The 16,359-nt window shown below is 37.5% G+C and overlaps 1 protein-coding gene across 7 annotated transcripts in view; it reads left to right on the plus strand.

Annotated features, from left to right (window-relative positions):
- The window catches only part of CCDC15 (coiled-coil domain containing 15), a 79,957-nt gene that overhangs the window by 30,421 nt on the left and 33,177 nt on the right, over window positions 1-16,359 (plus strand). The gene's annotated exons all lie outside the window — the stretch shown is intronic.

The following is a 16,359-nucleotide window of genomic DNA, read 5'->3' on the forward strand; positions in this document are numbered from 1 at the left end:
ACACACAGAGAGAGAAGCAGGGACACAGGCAGAGGGATAAGTGGACTCCATGCAGGGAGCCTGATGTGGGACTCGATCCCAGGTCTCCAAGATCACACCTTGGGCTGAAGGCGGCGCTAAACCGCTAAGCCACCTGGGCTGCCCAGGGCTATGTTTTTTTAATAGACTTTTTTTTTTTTTTAACTGTTGTAAGTTTATAACAAAATTAAGCAGAAAGTACAGAGATTTTTATTTACCCCCTTGCAGTATACATGGTCTGCCCCCTCCACTGTCAACATCCTGCATCACAATGGTACAATTGTTACAACTGATAAACCTCCATTAGCACATTATAATCCATATTTTACTTTAGGATGCACTCTTGTTGTTATACATTCTTGTAGATTTTGACAAATATATAATGACATACCCACATAATATTAATATCATACAGATAAGTTTTACTGCCCTAAAAATGTTTTGTGTTCCAGCTATTCATCTTTCTTCTTCCCTCCCCCCAGCCCATGTCAACTACTGATCTTTTTGCTGTCTCCATTGTTTTTGCCATTTCCAGAATGTCATACAGTTGTTATACAATATGTAGTCTTCTCAAATTGTTTATCTTCCACTCACTAGTATACATTTAAGTTTCCTCTAATACCTTTTCATGGTTTGACAGCTCATTTCTTTTTAGTTCTGAGTAATATTCTATTATCTGGTTGTACCACAGTTTATCCAGTTACCTTCTGAAGGACTTCTTGTTTCTTTTCAAAGATATGGCAGTTATAAATAAAGATGTTTTAAATATCTATGTGCAAGATTCATGTGGGTGTATGTTTTCACGTCATTTTGGTAAATACCAAGTAGTATGTTTGCTGGATTATATGGTAAGAGTATGTTTACTTATGAAAAACTACCAAACTTTATTCCAAAGTACCATTTTGCATTTCTGTCAGCAATGAACAAAAGTTCCTGTTGCTTCATATCCTCTCCAGCATTTGGTGTTAGTGTTTTGGATTTCAGCCATTCTAACAGTTGTGTAATAGTATCCCATTGTTGTTTTAGTGTGCAATTCCCTAATAACATGATGTGGAACATGTTTTCATATGCATTTTCTTTGGTGAGGTGTCTGTTTAGGTCTTTGGCTCATTTTTTAATTGGGTTGTTTTCTTATTCTTGGAGTTTTAAGAGTTTTTTGTAGTTCTGGATAATTGTCCTTTACCAGTTTTTTTTTTTCATAAGTATTTCCCCTCATCTGTGGCTTTAATTCACATTCTTTTGACACTGTTTTTTGGAAAGCAGAAGGTTTTAATTTTAATGAAGTCCAGCTTGTAATTTTTTTTTATGTATCATGCCTTAGGTATATTATCTAAAAAATTATTGTCATACTCAAAGTCACCTAGATTTTTCTTTTTTTTCTTAAGATTTTTCTTATTTATTTGAGAGAGAGCATTGCGGTGGTAGAGGGAAGGTCAGAGGGAGAAGGACAAGCAGGCTGCCCCCTGAACAGGGAGTCCAATGTGGCTGTGTCCCAGGACTCTGAGATCGTGACCTGAGCTGAGGGCAGGCACTTAACCGACTGAGCCACCTAGGCACCCCTCACCTAGATTTTTTTGTGTGTTATCTCTTAAGAGTTTTATCATTTTGTGTTTTACACGTAGCTCTATGATCCATTTTGAGTTAATTTTTATAAGGCGTATAAGGTCTGTGTCTGGATTCATTTTTCTGCACATATTCATTTGTTCCTACCCCATTTGTTGAAAAGACTATCTCTGCTCTATTGTATTGGATTTGCTCCTTTTTCAAAGATCAGTTAACTATATTTATGTAGGTCTATTTCTGGGCTCTCTGTTCTATTCCACTGACCTATTTGTCAATTCTTTTGCCAATACCACACTGTCTTAAAAGAGAATTGATGCATGAGAGACTCACTTTAGCTTTAAGGACACATACAGGCTGAAAGTGAAGGGATGGAAAAAGATACTCCATGCAAATGAGCACCAAAATAGAGTGGGAGTGTCTATCCTTATATCAGACAAAATGGATTTTCAGTTGAAAGAGTCACAATAGACAAAGAAGGTCGTGTATAATGATAAAGGGGTAAATTAATCAAGATGATATAACAATTATATTTATGCACCCAATATCAGAGTATCTAAATGCAGTGCTCACTTTGGCAGCACATGTAGAGAGTACCTAAGCATGAACAAATCCAAATAGAACTGAAAATATCATACCTTAAACAATGGATAGATCATCCAGACAGAAAATTAATAAGGAAACATATGTTTTGAACAGCCCTATAGACCAAATGGGCCTAACAGACATATGCAGAACAATCTATTTAATAGCAGTAGAATACACATTCTTTTCAAGAACACAGAGAACATTCTTCAAGATTGATCATATGCCACTTTGGCCATGACACAAGTCTTTTTTTTTTTTTTTTTTTTTTTTTTTTTTTTATTCATAGAGACACAGAAAGAGAGAGAGGCAGAGACACAGGCAGAGGGAGAAATAGGCTCCACGCAGGGAGCCCGACATGAGACTCGATCTCAGGTCCTCAAGATCACATCCTGGGCTGCATGCGGCACTAAACCACTGCACTACCGGGGCTGCCCCCATGACACAAGTCTTAACAAATTCAGTGATACATTGAGTATAATACTCCATCAGTGTATCATACTGATTGAGTTGTAGTTGTTGAACCTTCCTTGCATCCTTGGAATAAATCCCACTTGATTCCAGTATAAGATCCTTTTAATGTAGTGTTGAATTCAGTTTGTTAGTATTTTGTTGAGACTTTTCACATCGATATTTGTCAGGGATACTGGACTGTAATTTTATTTTCTTATGGTGACCTCGTCTGGTTTTTGTATCAGGGTAGACCTTGCAATGAGTTGGAAAGTGTTCCTTCCTCTTCAGTTTTTGGAAGAATTTGGAAAGGACTGGTATTAATTTTTTAAATGTTTAGTAGAATTCACCAGTGAAGCCAGGTCCAGGGTTTTTGTTTAATGGGAAGTTTTTGATTACTGATTCAATCTCCTTACCTGCAGTTGGTCTGTTTAGATTTTTTATTTCTTCACATTTCAGTCTGGATATGTTGCATGTTTCTAGAAATTTATTTATTTGAGTCCTCTTTTTTTTTTTTCTCCTGGTTAAAATAACTAAGCATTTCAATTCTGTTTATCTTTTCAAAGAATCAACTCTTAGTATCATTGATCTCTACTTTTTTCCTGTTCTCTATATCATTTATTTCTGCTCTGATATTTATTATTTCCTTCCTTCTGGCTAACTTTGAGCTTAGATTGAAATTATATCCAGTTTCTTTTCCAAACACATTGGTATGTAAGTAGAAATTAGTAACGAGGAAAATTGGAAAATTCACAAATATATGAAAGTCCTGCATTAACAAAATGGAAGATAAAAATCATGTGATCATCTTAATAGATGCAGAAAAAGCATTTGACAAAATTCAATGTCCATTTTGGTAAAAACTCTCAAGAAACTGATATAGAGGGAATGTACCTCAACACAGTAAATCCCTACATGACAAGCCTACAGCTATTATACTCCACAGTGAAAAGCTGAAATCATGGGGTGCCTGGGTGGCTCAGTTGGTCAAGTATCCAACTCTTAGTTTTGGCTCAGTTCATGATTTCATGGCTCTTGAGATTGAGCCTCTGTAGGGCCCCACACTCACTGGGGATCTGCTTGAAGATTCTCTCTTTTTGCCCCCCCCCCCCTTACTTGCCCCTGTGCTCTTGTTCTCTCTCAAATCTTTTTTTCAAAAAAAGAAAAGCTGAAATCTTTTCCTTTAAGATCGGGAACAAGACAAGAATGCCCACTCTCCCTACTTATATTCAACTTTCTACTGGAAGTCCTAGCCAGAGCATTTAGGCAAGAAAAAGAAATAGAAGACATCCACATTGGAAATGAATAATCAAACTGTAACCATTTGCAGATGACAATATTATATATGGAAAATCTTAATAACTCCACAAAAACTTGTCCGAACTAATAAATGAATTTAGTAATTCCTGTATTTTGTAGGATACAAAATCAATTTACAAAAATCAGTTGTGTTTCTATATACTAACAATGAACTATCAGAAAGAGAAACTAAGAAAAAATCCTTTTTAAAAAAATTTTATTTATTCATGAAAGACAGAGAAAGAGTCAGGGACACACATAGGCAGAGGGAGAAGCAGGCTCCATGCAGGGAGCCCGACATGGGACTCGATCCCGGGTCTCCAGGATTGCTCCCTGGGCTGCAGGCAGGTGCTAAACCGCTGAGCCACCCAGGGATCCCCAAAAATAATCCTATTTACAAAACTTCAAAAAGAATGAAATACTTAGGAAAAAATTTAACCAAGGAAGTGAAAGATCTATATACTAAAAGCTAAAACATTGATGAAAGAAAGCAAAGATGACACAAATAAATGGAAAGATATTCCTATCTCAAAATTGGAAGAAATAATATTGGTAAAATGTTCATACTTTCTAAAGCAATATACAGAGTTAATGCAGTTCCTATCAAAGTTCTAGAGCAGAAACAGAAAAGACCATGCCAAATCTAAAATCTGCATGGAACCACAAAAGACCTTGAATAGTGAAAGAAATCTTTTTCTTTGAAGATTTATTGGTTTATTTTAGAGAGAGAGAAAGAGCACATATGCATGTAAAGGGTAAGGGGCAGAGGGAGAGAAAGAATCTCTAGCAGATTCCCCACTGAGTGCACCCCCGCCCCCAACATGGAGCTGGATCCCATAATCCTGAGATCATGACCTGAGCTGAAATCACAAGTTGGATACTCAACTGTGTGAGCCACCCCGGTGCCCCAGTGAAAGAAGTCTTGAGAAAGGGGAACAAAACTGGAAGCATTACACTTCCTGATTTAAAGCTGTATTACAAAGCTGTAGTAGTCAAAACAGTATGGTAGTGACATAAAACAGATATACAGATCAATGGGACAGAATAAAGAGCCCAGAAATAAATCAGTAAATTTACGGCCAAGCAGTCTGGCACATTTCCCTTACAATGGCAAAAGGATAGTCTCTTCAGTAAGTGGTGTTGGCAAAACTAGATATCCACATGCAGAAGAATGCCCATAACTTACACCATCAGAAGTCAACTCAGAAACAATTAAAGACTTGACTATAAGACCTGAAACTATAAGACTCCTGGAAGAAAATATAGGGGTATGCTTCCTGACATTAATCTTGGCAATGATTTTTGAATATGACATTGTAATAAGTACAAGCACCAAAGCTAAAAGAATCAGGTAGGACTGTATCAAACTAAAAGATTTCACTCAGTATAGCAAAGGAGATAGTCAACAAAATGAAAAGGTTACCTGTGGAATAGAAGAAAATGTTTGGAAAGTATATACCTGATAAGATGTTCATATCAAGAGGAACTTACAGTTCAATAGACCCAATTAAAAAATGGTCAAAGGACCTAAATAGACATTTTTTCAAGAAGACATACAAATGACCAATAAGTACTTAAAAAAGTGCTCAACATTACTAATCAGGGAAGTGCAAATCAAAAACATAATGAGATATCACATCATTTGAATGGCTGTTGTTATTAAAAACATAAGAGATAAGTGCTAGCAAGGATGTGGAGAAAAAGGAAACTTGTGCACTATTGGTGAGAATGTAAATTGGTGCAGTCACTATGGAAAAATAGTATGGAAGTTCCTCAAAAAAGTAAAAATAGAACTACTGTATGACCCAGTGATCCCACTTCTGGGTATGTCTGAAGGAAACCAAGTCACTGTCTCACATGTTCATTGCAAGATTATGCCCAATAGCTAGGACATGGAAAACCTTGTAGGTGTCTGTCAACAGATGAATGGATAAAATGTGGTACATATAAATTGGAATATTATTCAGCCACGAGAAAGGGAAATATTGCTGTTTCTGCCATGGATGAACCTTGAGGCTTTATGCTAAGTGAAATAAATCAGAGAAAGAAATACTTTATGACCTTCCTTATGTGGGAAATCTAAAAAAATGAACTCATAGAAACAGATAGATTGGTGTTTGCCAGGACCTGGGGGGTGGGGGAAATGAGATGTTGGTGAAAGGCTACAGACTTTCAGTTATAAAGGAATTCAGGGATCCAATAATGTACAGTGTAGAGACTATCATTACAGTACTGTATCATATACTTGACATTTGCTAAGAGAGTAGATTTTATATGTTCTCATCACACACACAAAAGGTAAGTGTGAAGTGAGAAAAGTGTTAACTAATACCGTGGTAATCAGTCCACACTATATATGTACATGAAATCATTGATATATATTGTACACCTTAAAGTTATACAATGGTTTTACAAATTATTTCTCAATAAAGCTGTGGGGGAAAATGTGAATTCCAGAGCAAAGACCTCACTTCTTATCCATCCCTGAGAGTGATTCTGCATTTATTCAGCAAACATTAATGTGGCATTTTTCATATCATGGGACTGTCCTAGGCATAGGCAGTACAAAGATAAATATAATGTAGTTCCTCTTCTTGAGGAATCTAAGGTGGATGGGGGAATAATTGTATATAAACAAGTAGTATAATTATTACAAGAGAAGAATTAGGAAAAAAAATAGAAGAACTAGGTACAGAGTCCCTGTGAATACAGAAGAGGGATTACTGATTCCATCTGGAAAGTTAGAGAAATTACTACATTTCTGTGGCCTAGATGGATAAATATGTGTTCATTGGGGAAGCAGATAAGGATGGTGAAGTAGAAAAATAACCATAAACTGAGAGTGGAAGCAAATAATAGTATTCATACAGAGTTTTATAATTTAGAAGGGCTTTCATACATTATTTCATTTGGTATTTTCCAATAATCAAACATTTATTAAGAGTATGGCACATACTGGGTAGTGCATTATATGCTGAGAATATTAAATATAAATATGTGGTAGGATAGTGTTTCATAGCACAGTCTTGGAATCAAATAGCCCTAGGGTTGAATTTACAACTTGTTAGCTGTATAACCTTCAAAATGTTTCTTTCTTTCTTTTTTTTTTTTAAGATTTTATTTATTTATTCATGAGAGAAAAACAGAGAGAGAGGCAGAGACACAGGCAGAGAGGGAAGCAGGCCCCGTGCAGGGAGCCCGATGCGGGACTCATCTGGGGACTCCAGGATCACACCCTGGGCTACAGGCAGCGCTAAACCATTGCGCCACAGGGGCTGCCCTGTTTCTTTATTTCTGAGATTCAGTATTTTTAATTATAAAATGAGGGTTATAATCCCTGGCTCCTAGGTTGTTGCTAGAATTAAATGGAGAAATACATGTAAAATACTTAGCATTGTATTTGGCACTTAATAAAAACATGATAAATAGTACCTTTTATGGCCATGATGATGATAGTGGTGGTGGTGGTGATGATGATGATGATGATAGTGATGATAATGGTGGTAAATGGGATGATCACCAAAGGAGGCCAGACAAACAAAAGAGATGAAAATAATAATTATAATGCTACGTGAGAAGTAAGGCAGAGACAGTCTCAGGAGGTCAAGAAAGGCTTTATATATAGATAGGTTAATACTCAAACTGGATCTTGAATCATGAACTGGAATTTGCTAGATGGTCATAGAACTTAGTATGAAGTATAAGATATGTGTGGCAAACGGTATGAAAACTGGGGGAGGCTAAATTGGTGGAAGTAAAGGGGCAGAGGGGCTATCAAAAGGCTGTTGGAAGATTTTAAGACTAAGTCTTTTGTCAGATTTGTGTTTTAGAAAGATCATTCTGGTCAGGAGAGGACAGAAAACTAAGGCAGAGTCTAGTTAGTAAGTTATTTTAGTAGTTAAGGTAGGATATGATGGAGACATTGGGAACAGAGTCACATATTTAATAAAATTAAAGAAATAGAATCCATAGGACTCAATGACCAGTTGGGTTTGGTGTTGAGAGGAGTCAAGGGCAGTTTCTCACTTTATTCTTGGATAACTAAGTGGTAGGACCATTAACAGGTAGGCAATGGCCACAGAAGAACTAGATTTGACAGAAAGCTAGCAAGTTCAGTTTAGGACATTGAATGTGAGAAGCCTGTGGAACATTAAGGGAGGGCTGACTTACACACATTTGGAAATAAGGAACTAGAGTTCTGGCAGCAATGAGAACTTAAGATTTCTTTAGGAATTTTCAATATTTGTTTCAACATGAATTGGGTCTAAGCACAGAGCTACTTCTGGGGGACAGATAACCAAGAGGAGCTTTCGTTGATCTTCGGGCACTGAATTAGCAAAATTGGAAACTTTGAGGAGTCTCAGACACTTGGTTAGTTTTCTCCTCAAGACATTTGCCAATGTCTAAATATGTGCAGTAAAGAAGACTAAAGGTCTAAGTTGAAAACTTCTGGGAAGCAGAGAAAAATTTTCTATAATTTATAGTACATCTGGAGTTCAGGACCCACCAGGGTGAAAAAGGGGAGCTTGGACCCAGTGAATATCCCAGGTTTTTAATCAAAAAGAGACTGAATAGTGGGCAGCCCAGGTGGCTCAGCAGTTTAGCGCCGCCTTCGGCCCAGGGCGTGATCCTGGAGACTCTGGATTGAGTCCCACGTCGGGCTCCCTGCATGGAGCCTGCCTCTCCCTCTGCCTGTGTCTCTGCCTCTATCTTTCTCTCTGTATGTCTCTCATGATTAAATGAATAAAATCTTTTTAAAAAAAGAGACTGAAGAGTTCTGCAGGAACATGGAGAGTTCTGCACTAACAAGATGGTCTAATGGTTCTAACCAACTGTAGAATAAGCCTTACCTAAACTCTAAAGCAGCCTTGATTCTGCTGAGTGCCTGACTGGAATAAGGTGATGAACCCCGCATTCTCTGCCTAGCAGAGATAAGGGTGAACTTTTTCTAGTCATAGATAACATCATTTGGAGTCTCTAAAAAAATTTTTTTTAAGATTCTATTTATTCATGAGAGAGAGAGAGAGAGGCAGAGACACAGGCAAAGAGAGAGGCAGGCTCCACGCAGGGAGTCCGATGTGGGACTCAATCCCGGGACTCCAGGATCATGCCCTGCATTGAACGCAGGTGCTAAACCGCTGAGCCACCAAGGGATCCCCTCTAAATTTGTTTTAAAACAACATTCAGCATTCAATCAGAATTTTTTAGGCATGTCAAGAGATAAGACCAGATGACCAAAAGCCAAAAGGAAAAGAAACAACAGAAGCAGACTCACAGATGATTCAGGTATTGTTATTAGCAGACAAGGACTTTAAAACTGTTGACTAGTATACTCAAGTAAATAAAGGAAAAGATGAAGAAAAGAGATGAAGATATGCAGAATTTCACAAAAGAACTGGAATCTATAAAATAGAATAAAATAGAAAGTCTGGAGTTGACAAATATAATCTTAAAATAGGAACTCAGTAGATACACAATGAGATACCACTTCATTCTCATTGGAATAGCTTTAAAAAAAAAAAAAGAACAACGAACTTAACAGTACCAGATATTGGCAAGGATATAGACTAGTTATAACTGATGTATTGTTTGTGAAAGTAGAAAAGAGCATAACCACTTTGGAAAACCATTTAGTATTTTATATAGTTCAACATACATCTACTACTAGATATTTCCTCAAGGAAAATGAAAACATTTATGAAAACACTGAACAATGATACGAATATATTCTTTTTATGTGTCCATAGCACACTTACCAATATTGATCATTTCCTGGGTTATTTTTCAGAGTATATTCTCTGACTATAGTGATGTTAAGTCAGAAATCAATGAGCAGTACATTTTAAAAGAATTCTGAGTCAAAGATAAAGTTACAATGGAAATTATTAGGAAATGCTTTGAAGGGCACCCCGGTGGTGCAGCAGTTTAGCGCCGCCTGCAGTCTGGGGTGTGATCCTGGAGACCTGGGATCGAGTCCCACATCAGGCTTCCTGTATGGAGCCTGCTTCTCCCTCTGCCTGTGTCTCTGCCCCTCTCTCTGTTTCTATGAATAAATAAAATCTTTAAAAAAAAAAAAAGAAAGAAAAGAAAAAACGCTATTTTTTTTAAAAAGGAAATGCTTTGAAGAGAATAATAAGGAAGGTAAAACATATCAAAACTTGTCAGATGCAGCTAAAGCAGTGCTTAGAAGGAATGTTGGAGCCTTTAATTGCAATGATCAGAAAAAGTAAAAGACTAAAAATCAATGTTTTAACTTTCCATCTCTAAAAAGCTAAGAATAATAGCAAATCATACAGGAAGAAAGAAGTCATAAAGAGCAGGAATCAGGGGCACCTGGGTGGCTCACTTCGTTAAGAGTCTGCCTTTGGCTGGGCTCATGATCCCAGGGTCCTGGGATTGAGCCCTGCATCAGGCTCCCTGCTGCTCCCTGCTCAGCAGGGAGCCTGCTTCCCCTCTCCGTCAGGTGCCCCTGACTTAGTGGTTGAGCTTCTGCCTTTGGCTCAGGTTGTGATGCTAGGGTTCTGGGATCGAGTCCTGCATCGAGCTTGCCTCAGGGCATGCTTCTCCCTCTGCCTATGTCTCTGCCTCTTTCTGTGTCTCTCGTGAATAAATAAATAAAATCTTTTTTTTTGAAAAAGAAAGGAAATGAGTTATTTTTTTAAAAAGATTTTATTTATGGGACAGCTGGTTGGCTTAGTGGTTGAGCATCTGCCTTCAGCTCAGGGCATGATCCTGGTTTCCCAGGATCAAGTCCCACATCGGGCTTCCTGCATGAAGCCTGTTTCTCCCTCTGCCTATGTCTCTGCCTCTCTCTCTGTGTGTCTCTCATGAATAAGTAAATAAAGTTTTTTACATAAAAAAATTTATTTATTTTTTAAGAGATAGGGAGAGCTCACATGCATGTGAAGGGAGGGACAGAGGGAAAAGGAGAGAGAGAATCCCAAGCAGACGCTTCGCTGAACAAGGAGCCTGATGCAGAGCTCAGTCTCATCACCCTGAGATCATGACCTGAGCCAAAATCAAGAGTCAGACTGAGCCACCAAGTGCCCCCAAAACTAAATCAATTATTAAAACATCTTTCCAAAAAGAAAAATTGATGCTCAGGTCCAGGCTCAGATGTCTTCACTGGGGGATCCTTGCCAAATATTTAAGGGAAAAAACAAGTTTTACATAAACTATTCTAGAGAATGGAAACGGAGAATTCTTCCCAAATAATTGTAGAAGGCAGCATGATCTTAATACCAGTCTGACAAGGACATTACAAGAAAGCAACATTATAGACTGATTTCTCTCATGTACAGAAATGTAAAATTACAAGTGAAATAGTAGCCCACTCTCCTTCCAGGGGCACTCTTGTGTTCTCCTGCCCTTGGAACTTCTCCCTGGGCTCCTGCCTCCTGCCCCAGGACAGCTTCTTGAATACCCCTGAACTTTTCCCAAGCCATGGATCCAATGGAAACAAAGCTTTTTATAATACCAATGATGATGAAAAAAATGTCTAAAATAAAACATTCCAAGATGTTTAAGAATTATCTTTGAATACTGGAAATATTTTTTTCTGTTCTTTATGTATTTCATAATTTTTCAAATTTTTTATAATTAATGTATTTGACTTTGAATGCCAAAGCGATATCTGCAGCAGCCCCCTACTGGTGAATATATTATTTATTTTATTTTCTTTCTTTCTTTTTTTTTTTTAATATAAGCTAGTCTTTTTTTTTAAAATTTTTTTTTATTTTTATTTTATGCTAGTCACAGAGAGAGAGAGAGAGAGGCAGAGATACAGGCAGAGTGAGAAGCAGGCTCCATGTACCGGGAGCCCGATATGGGATTTGATCCCGGGTCTCCAGGATCACGCCCTGGGCCAAAGGCAGGCGCCAAACCGCTGCACCACCCAGGGATCCCACTATTTATTTTCTAATAGAGGACTTCTGAAATGTTTATGTGGCAGTGCACTGGTGAGAATGGTTTCCTTTGAGGTGTTTAATAGTTTCTTTAGTATGTTTTTATTCTCACATGCTTTTTCTCCCCCTGAGATATAATATTATGGTCTTAAAAACAATTTGACAAAAATGACTGCAATGAAAAAGTGTGTGTATGTGTTTTGAATTGAGGTAGAAGCTTGAAAAAATCCCCATGATGTTGTCTAGGATAACTTTCAGCAGGATTCTTTTTAAATATTTCAAGGATCTTTTCTTAATGTTCATTAGGACCATAATTATATAATCTCCCTGGATAACAATTTCAGAATCTAAGGATGTTGGCTCTCAGGAAGTTAATTCTTTTTTTTTTTTTTTTTTTTTATGATAGTCCCACACAGAGAGAGAGAGAGAGAGAGAGAGGCAGAGACATAGGCAGAGGGAGAAGCAGGCTCCATGCACCGGCAGCCCAACGTGGGATTCGATCCCGGGTCTCCAGGATTGCGCCCTGGCCAAAGGCAGGCGCCAAACCGCTGCGCCACCCAGGGATCCCAGGAAGTTAATTCTTAAATGTAGGCCAGATTTGTCTTACTATAACCTAGTCGTTTAGCCATAATTAGGATCTGATCTGCATCAAAAATTCTTTCAGTTTTCTAGTGCCCATGTATGTGTTTTACCAATTCATCAAGCAAAAGAACAGAAATTTAGTTCAGTTTATATAACTGAAGCGAAGACATCCCTGCTGTGGGTGTTTTATGTCTAACCTAAATCTTCTTATGACATGCCTACCACATGGCATAGTCAGTGGGGAATTCTTCTTTAGCTATATGCTGACCTTCTTTGAAAGCTTTTCTGCTTAAGGCTTTTGTTTTATTGCCATTTTCTCACTGGATAATCTTTTTCTTCTTTGATTTATACTCTTGACTCCAGAAAAAATAGGAAGGCCTCTGTCTTACAGATGGCATCAGAAAATTAAATCTGCTGTCAGTCGTTTGCAAATAATTAAAAATTATTTTTTTGCCTTTTCCTTGTTGAAGAAACTAAATCATATATGCCTTTTTTGCATGGAGGATATGATTTAACTTAAGGACAAAACCACTTTAACAGCATTCTAAAATGAACATACATCTGTTTTCTAAGCAGGAATTAATAATAACTGCTTTACCTCACTCAGTTATAAAAATCAAATGATAATGTTTTCATTCATTAATTTAGCAGCAATTTATTGAGTATCTATTAATTGATATACTTGATGGCTAGACTTAGGGTTGTAAAAAATGAAAGTCTGCTCTTCAAAGATCTTACTAGATAGATTTCACTCATGAGTGAGGAAGCAGATAAAAGGATAGATAATAATAATAATACCATATTTTTAAGTATTACAAGACAACATAGCATGTCGTTAAGAACATTCAGAGATATGTGTTCAAGTCCCACCTCTGCTACTTACCAGCTGTGTGACTTTGGGAGAGTTACCTCAATAAGCCTCAGTTTCTTCTCTGTAAAACAGGGATAATAGTGTCATAAACCTCATAAAGTTGCTGTGAGGATTAAATGAGGTAACATGTAAATGTGTGTAATCTGGCACAGTGGCTGCTCCATAAATGTTAGTTGCCAAGTGTTTAAGGAAAAAATAACACCAAGTTTTACATCATTCCAGAGAATGAAAAACCGGGAATACTCCCTAAATAATTATAGACACCAGTATAGCCTTACTGCCCACCTGTTAAAGACATTACAAGAAAGCAGTGTTACAGACTAATTTCTCTTATCAACATAGGTATATCACTAGAAGAAAAAATTGCAAGAAAATATTGGATTACAGAGACTGTTTTGAACTCAGAATTGGGGATATGGTTGTAGCAGAAGGCTTCCTGGGCTGAGTTTTGAAGGATTAGAAGCAGTAGTATGAGGCAAAATTGTAATTGGGTTGGAGAAAAGAGTAGATGGGAATCTTAGGTAAAAGGAATAACATTGTAAAAGCAGTGACTTGAGAGAATATGACACTTCTGAGATGGATATGATTAGAGCTAAAAGAATGGTAAGAGGTGAGTTTTAAGAAATAAAGACAAGATCATAAACAGCTTTGTATGTCACAGAAGGGATTTGGAGTTTATCCTGAAAACAGGAGCCACTTAGGGCATTTTGACGAAATAGATAAGGTGACTCAGACTAAGTAGTTAGGAGATTATTAATAGGGTAATATACTTGGGCAGCCCGGGTGGCTCAGCGGTTTAGCGCTGCCTTTGGCCCAGGACGTGATCCTGGAGACCTGGGATCCAGTCCCACATCAGGCTCCCTGCATGGAGCCTGCTTCTCTCTCTGCTCTCTCTCTCTCTCTCTCTCTCTCTCTCTCTCTCTCTCTCTCTCTCTCTCTCTCTCTCTCTCTCTCTCAGATAAATAAAATCTTAAAAAACAAACAAAAAAAAAACGGTAATATACTTAGAAGATGAGAGGTGAAATTGTTTTTTTTTTTTTTAATTATTATATAAAGTCCTTACTTTGTGTCAGGTGCTTTACAAAGATTATTGCCTCATTGAATTGATACACAGTTCGGCAGGATAGCGGTAGCTGCCATTCATTGAGTGTTTATAATGTGCCAGGCACAGTGTTGTTTTAGAGGCGTTAGCCCATTTATACTCACCTCAGTAACCTTATGAGGCAAATAGTATTATTCTATAGAAAATGAGCCCTAGAGAGGTTGAGTAATTTGCCTAAGATTAAGATCACACTTAGCAATGGCAGAACTGGAATTCAATCCCCCACTTATTGGATTCTATCACCTAACCTCTTTGAAGTCTGTAACACCACCTTTCATTTAAGCCAGGGCCAGCGAGGCAATACAGAGGAGGCAATTTTAAGAGCATATGATAGATAAGATTTTGTCAGCAGAGAATTCAGGGTTAAGCCCAAGGTTTATGGCTTAGGTCACCAGATAAAATCTAAAATAGATCTGCCTGGAAGGAGGTAGATGTGGAGAGGATAAGTTTAGTTTGGGGGCATACTGGGTTTGAGGTGCTTAAAGAAAATCCAACTAGAGAACCCAGTAGGAAGTATTATGTTATTTTTAATAATGATTTCAGAAATCACTAAGGAGGAATTCGTATCAGAATCAGGAAGTGAGCAGACAGAAAGGTTGAACAGAATAACAGGATCAACAAGCAAAGATTTAGACCTGCTAGATTAGACTTTAATCCTGTTGTTCCAAAGAGGAAGATTTCTTTCATGTCTTTGAGATCTGACAGGGCACCTCTTTAACCCCTGACATAAACCTTTTCTTTAATCTTACAAGCAGAATTCCTTTTATTTGAACATATTGGGGTTGACAAATTTCTGGTTTGGGAAGACAAGAGTCCATAGAGCCAAAAAGATAGGCCTCATTTTTAGTTTTAGGTCTGTATTTTAGTTTTAACTTTGTAAAGGATTAGCAGTGTGGCCTTATCATATGGAAGATGACTTGAGTGACGAGTTTTTGAGTTGTTGCAATTATAAGACTTTTTTTAATGCAGTTTGCCTGTTATGTTATCCTTAGGATTCTTCCCAGGATATAAATGTTGACCTATATTTGTTATTTAGTTGTGCCAACACATAGCATAGCAAATTTGCCAATAGCATAGCAAATTTACCAACCAATTTGCAATGTTTTGTTTTTCCTTTTATTGAAAGTCTGTACTAGTTTCAGAATATCTTTTGGCATAATTGCTTATAGCTGCATTCACTTCAGTGCTCTGGAAAAAACCAATACATCGATATGTTGATTTCTGACCTAGTTTAGTTTCTATTGTGTATCAACTGAAAGTTATATTTACACCAAGTTATATTAACACAAGTTATATTTACAGCTTCTTAAGAGTGTCAGAGAAGAATGAGAGCTTGTTTATAGAATAATTGTTTATATCAATTTTGTAAGTTAGCTTTGTCATTTTTGATTTTATGAACCTTTCTGAAACTACTATATGGCAGTAGTCTTTAACCTGAGAATCTGAACCAAAGCTGTGGGTTCTTTTCCCAGAAAAATGCCTTTAAGACATTCAAATGGAGATGTCAGACTGGCAGGTAGTTAATAGGTTTGAACCTCAGAGGAACTGTGATGGAGTTGTAGCTTTACAAGGTACAGGTGTTAGTGGGTGGTAACTGATGCAGATGGCATACATAAAGTCACCTGGGGAGAAGTTATAGCACCAGAAGTGGAGAATGCCTAGGTATATTGCATTTCTGCTTATGTACTATGACTTTTGGAGGGCCACAGACTATTTTTAATATCTAATATTTTTTTGCTCTCTCAAATCCGTTTTTGCTACCTTGGGTACAGTATTGCTCCCATTGAGAATGAATGTGCTAGATGGATTAAATGACCTGTAGGCCACTATTGACCTTTGAGAGAGTTGTTTTGGTGGAGTGATTGATGGGCCTCAAAGCCACATTGGAGTAGGTGAGGAGATCAGGAAATAGAGACAAAAAGTCCAGACAACTCTTACAAGATGTTTGACGTAAGGAATAACTAGGGAGGTGGGGGCGCTGAGTCCAT

The sequence above is a fragment of the Nyctereutes procyonoides genome, unplaced genomic scaffold, assembly GCF_905146905.1.
Source record: "Nyctereutes procyonoides isolate TBG_1078 unplaced genomic scaffold, NYPRO_anot_genome, whole genome shotgun sequence".
In the NCBI taxonomy this organism is placed as follows: Eukaryota; Metazoa; Chordata; class Mammalia; order Carnivora; family Canidae; genus Nyctereutes; species Nyctereutes procyonoides.